Raw genomic sequence first — 6,147 nt, 5'->3', positions numbered from 1 at the left:
TTAAAAAGGGAAAACTTAGGCCGTATATAACTGTGAAGAATGATACATCAATTGAGTATCTAACTACCACTGGTTTGTAAGAAATTATTCTAGAAAAAACAAAGGATGATATCAAGCATATGGAAATTTTTGTGCTTGAATTTCCAGTCTGCTTGGAAACAGAAGATTTTTTGCTGATAGGATAGTTGATTGGGCTAAGCAACGTGAAACTAAACAAAGGGTCAAACTATCCCTAATCCACAGGTAAAAACATTAATAATGAGCAGAATTCCATAAAAAATAAAAAAAAATGTTTGTTCACTACATTGGGTAATGGAGAGTTTCTATCTATAATGAAGGTCCTTTTTTCACGTTTCAAGTGTAGTAAATGTGGTCATAAGGAATATGAATGCCAAAATAGTGATGAATGTTGATATGTCAGCAAGAGCCTTAATTCAAAGTAATGCTTGGAAAAGATAAAGGAAAATTTTAAAATTGTTCCTAAATTATATAACTGTGGAGGTGAGCATAATGTTAACTCGTGGAAGCGTAGAAAGAGGCCAATTATGAAAAACTGTGAAACGTTAATCTCGATGTAGTATTCAACAGTAAATGCTCAAGTGAATGAAACTGTTACTCCCGCTGTTAATGTATTGGAGCGTTGAAAGAAAAATGCATTTATTATGAAACAAACGGGGGATGGCTTTCACAGGGATAATAATATAAATGATGGTGTTATCAATGCTCTTCGTGCAAAGATTGGGGAATTTAAAAAGGTAATTACGAGTTTACAGGACTAAGTCACCCAAGTTTGCAATGTTAAAAGTTTGGCTGCTTCTGCAGTAAGTGGGAATGCTGATGTACAGAATATTTCGTCTTTCAAGGGAAGTGAAGGAAGTAAAAATTCAGGTAGTGTAATTTGTAAACCTAAAATGTCTAATATAGATTCGAATCAAAGTGAATAAAATAATGCCATGATAAAGGAAAGGAGAGAAAATTGTAACACGATCATTACTAATATGGTTTCCTTGTTAGATACTGGAATTCATACAACGGCCTAATGACGATCTAAAAATTAATGTAGCCTTACTTACTAGGATGTTTAGAGAACAAAGTAAGGAAAATGGAGGGGTTTTGTCATAACTCTTTATCAGGGAATGTAAATAGCTCCCAAAAAAAGATCAACTGATATCGGTGCTTATGTACTTTCTCATGACCTAGATGTGGTAACTTTAAAAGAGACTGCTGTAAATAATATTGGTTTCAAACTGACAGGATATCAGAGTTTTGAATTGGAAGCTGACCACATTTGTTAAAAATAGTATTCCTTCTGTTATATCTACTGCTACAATGATACATGGTACTGAGTATTTGTGTGTAAATTGCATTTGAGGGGTAGTGTGCTTTATGTAATCAGCATATATGTTCATGCAAATTAATTAGATCTTGAGATTTTACCAATGTGTATTTTTGATGAGTGTTGTATATTAATGGGGGATTTGAATGCTTGACATCATTATTTGGGAAGCCAAAAGAGGTCAAAATAGGAATGGTTCTATTTCAAATTACAGCCTGAGCATCTTAGAAAATTTACGTGTCCTAGGGAAAGGAGAAACCACATACATATTAAGAGGTGGCAGAATCGATTATGCCTTAGTTCTTAATATGGCCGAGTGCAAAGCTGAGGCTTCAGTTTTTGGTGAACTGGTGAGTGATCAATTTGCAATCAAAACTTCTTTATGTATAGAAAAACAGCCTAGCAATAATAAAACGGAAAAGGTATTGTTTAAAACCAGATAAAAAAGATGGATTTTTAAAGGAAGTTAGAAAGTGGTAAAAGGATGACAGAAATGCAAATGATCATGATAATGCTGAAAACATTTTCTATGACGACGTGTTCAGTATGGTTGATTATATTTTAGATGTGCCTATGCAGAATTGTACATATTTTGTGAAAAAAAAAAAATCAACGCATGCTAATAATAAGGTAGGGCAAGGTTGGAATAAACTGTTAAGAAAAACTCTGGGTAATTGAAGTAAAAATCAAATGCTGGTTGTTGCAGAGAAGCAATGATAAGAATAGCAAATGGGACATCAGAGGTTAGGAAAAATCAGGAGAGAAATACTGGAATAATGTCATGGAAGGTATTTCCTTTACGAAAACCTTTGGGGGTGTGTGTAAGAAAGTTAATAAGGTGAGGGGGAAAAAGAATACATTTGTTGCTCACTCTGAGCCAAAGGGTAAAGCGAATAAACTAATGTGGGAATGGGCTGCTGCTTCTAGTGGCAATGGTCTTCTAAACAACGTCCAGTATTGACTGCAGAATATGCTACATAAGAGAAGACGACTTGTAGCATTGTAAGCAATTGTGAATGATAAGACTTTATCACCATTTACAAAGAATGAGTTGTAGTTTGGCATCAAAAAAGGTAAATCTACAGCAACTGGTGAGGATGGAGTCACATATGACGTACTATACTGTTTAATCTTGATGGAGGATAGCCCTCTGGTAGATTTGGTTAACCTTTCTTATTAAAATGGTAGATTACCTCTTAAATGGAAAATTGCTTCTATTTTACCTATTCCTAAAGGGAATGGACAGTATAGGCCTATTTCTCTAACATCCTGCTTATGCAAACTTATGGGAATATTTGTACTAAATCGGTTACTCCTTGTGATTGGAGAACAATTGTCTTCAAACATGTTTGGCTTTATAAAAGAGGAAGCACCTCTGACTGTGTCATCAAAGCCTTAAGTAATCCTATTGTAAAGTGTAGGCCATTTTTTGGATTTAAAAGGGGCATCAGATAGGGCTAATATTGATGTGATGTTAGAAGAACTTGTTGACGAAGGCGTTAAGGGTGCGATATTGAGGTGGATTAAGAGTTATCTAACGGAAAGGAGAGCCAAGGTATGGTATCATGGATTATGAGTCGGAAGAAATGTTGATGATATTGGGCACGCCTCAAGGTGGTATGCTTAGTCCTACCTTATTTAGTGCCTTAATAGATAGAATAGCGATATATAGTTCTCCAAAAGGTACAGAGGTTTTTGTCTATGCTGATGATATTTAAATACAATGTGTCAATGAAACAGTATTGCAATGGGATTTGGAAGACTTGGAAAATTTATGCATGCATACGGGTTTGGTAATTAATGAAGATAAAAGCAAAATTCAGTCGGGTATGATTAATGGAAGCAATTTTGTAATTAATGGAAAGATGTTGTAAAATATAAACTGTTATAGGTATATTGGCATGCATATAAGTTTTAAAAAGACCAAAGATGAAAATATTCACTTAAAAAACATATGTCTGGCATGATTAAGGCCCTTGCAAGATTTAGCAAATCAAGGCTGTGGTGCAGGGATACCTGTCTTGAGTATGGTGTACATCAGCTCAGTGCGGTCAGTTATTGACTTTGCAGTGTCTGTATTGATAAACTACCCTGAAATGGATCTGAGACCTTTGGAATTTTTGCAAAACAGGGCAATGAGATTAATTTAGGGCTGCTCTATGAGTACAAGAATAGAACTGATGAGATTAGAGTGAAATCTACCGAGCATTGCAGATCGAATAAATGAGATAACTGCCATAGCTGTTGTTTGTATGATTATGAAAGGGGAGAACAACTCGTAAAAGGCGGTTGATAAGATCTCTCGTAATGGAGGTGCTCCTGTTAAGTGTAGTACTTATTTTAAGAAATTGTACAATGTAAAGATGAAATATGATGCTGTAAAGTATTGTGTTAAATTGAAGAAATCAGTACCTGTTAAGCCGTAATTATGTTGTAAACTGATAGTTAGTATTTGTATTTTGAGCTATAAGAAAGAGGGTAATATATGAGTTAACGCAAACATTCTTATCCCAAATTAGCAAATTACCAAAATTTAAAGGCATTCACATGTACCGCGATGGTTCGGTTAATAGTGTAAGGCAGGGGTGGGTAACCTATGGCCCATGGGCCGGTCTCGGCCCACGGCCCACGAGACCTTTCCGTCCAGCCCTCAAGCCATATACAAGTAAACCCTTTGGTCTGGCCCATGAAACAACATATAAGCTTACCAGTGAGTAGACAAATTTCAATAAAATCTAAATAGAATTATTAGGTTATTGTGGCATAGCCATTCTAAGCTTATAAAATTAAAATACAAGAGGTTTATAAGTTTATAGGTTTAATTTCATAATCCGCTACAATAGTTAAATACACACAATTTTTTGTGTCCATGCGTTTCTCATCAGAGGGTGGGTAGATAGGTAGCCCAGTTCCCAGTTTCTCAATTCACTTCTTTAGAGTGTGAAGTCATTTGATGTCAATTTAAAACTGAGGAGACTGCAACTTGAAAACAATAACAGTACATTCTTCTATCTGGCAAGCAGAGTATCCTTGTTTGACCTTCAAGTATGCTGACAGTTCTTCAACATTAATTGAGGCCTTTAGTGAAGACTTCAGGGATGTTAAAAGTAAGCAACATGAGCTAAATATCTTTGTAACAATATCTATTGTTGAGCAAGTAGATAACTCTTCTAACTTACAACTTGAATTAATTCAGCTGCAAAGTGATGATGAATTGAAGCCTAAGTCCACCAATCACTTGCTTATAGACTTCTATGGACGGTATATAAAACCGGATAGTTTTCCATCCTTCAGGAGGCATGAGCTGAAATATGCCTCTATATTTGGAACCACATTTTTTTATGAGGCAATTCTTTTCAAAGCGTACCCCAACGAAGATTCGTTTGCATTCAAGACTTAATGATGCAAATTTTGGAAACCAGCTGCGAGTGGCAACATTTTCACAACCACCAGACCTCACATGTGAAGATAATTGATAGATAGCCTATACTAAAAATACAAGCAATTAATTATGAAGTTTTTATCTGTTATCAAGTAACATTATTTAACCCTCCTTTTAAGATAGAATACTGCAATTTTATATTCATGCATTCTCAGTGTATTATTGTATGCAACGCATACAAGGATAAGCCCTAAAAATGTTGAGACTTATCTTTAATCTGACCCATAACTATTCGTAATTTTCTATGGCCCTCGAAAGAAATCATGGATGACCAAATGGCCCTCAATACAAAATAGGTCCCCCAACCCTATTGTAAGGGGTGGATGTGAAGTTATTGTACGGGAATATTATGAGGACGATGTATCTGTTGATGAGATGATGTCTAAAAGAATTGAGAACAAAACTTTTACAACTGCTGCTGAGTATTTAGTAAAAAATTAAGAGGAAGAACGTATTTGTGTTTGTTGATTTTCATAAGGCTTTGGTTGTCCTAAATAATAAAAAGTCCTGGAGATATTGACTTGGCCAATGGATGTAAAAAACTGGTTTGTATTATAGAACGACATCGAATTTTTTGTTTTACTTTTTTCAGGGTACCTTCTCATGTGGGTATTGATTTAATAGAGTTTGCTGATAATCTTTCTAAGGACGCCACTAATAAAGATATTGTGGACATAGAGAGTACTGTGAGTCTAAATGGAGTTAAGAAAGGAATGAGGCTTAAGAGAGGTGTTTGGGAGAAGGAGGAGAATCAAAGAATCATAATCAATGCAAGTGCAAGTATGATGTACTATTCGATTGTATCAGAAAATACAAATGTTACATATGGAAAGGCCTTACCTAAAATAGATAAATTAGTAATGAGAATACGATTGGATACAGTTATTATTGGCAGTATATTGGTTATGTGGTGAATCACTTAAGCATACACTACAACATTATATATTAGAATGCAGTAACTTATCAAAATTCAGAAATGATAGATTTAATAATGTTAGAGACCAGGTATGTTATTTTTTTTTTCAAATAATTATGTTTGTACCAAAATTGTAATAAAGTTTCCTAACTTTTACTGGCATAAATAATGTAGGGCTTGTTTGATTTACTTGTATAATACTGTTTGTATGATATTATGTATGCATATTTTCACTATATTGGTTAGCGAGTTTATTGGCATATAATACACCACATTTAATGTAATTTTCATGTTAATAAATCCTTTGAATTTGAATTTGAGGCATACCAACATTTCAAGTCATTTAATCAATTTTTTGTTTTTTATTTATTAGCAAAAATCATGATTTAAAAAAAAAATAGGAAGCTTTTTGTCCACTATTATGACACCAATTGTATAGAAGATCATACCAAT

This window comes from Palaemon carinicauda, chromosome 6, assembly GCF_036898095.1.
Source record: "Palaemon carinicauda isolate YSFRI2023 chromosome 6, ASM3689809v2, whole genome shotgun sequence".
In the NCBI taxonomy this organism is placed as follows: Eukaryota; Metazoa; Arthropoda; class Malacostraca; order Decapoda; family Palaemonidae; genus Palaemon; species Palaemon carinicauda.
This window is presented reverse-complemented; position numbering follows the sequence as displayed.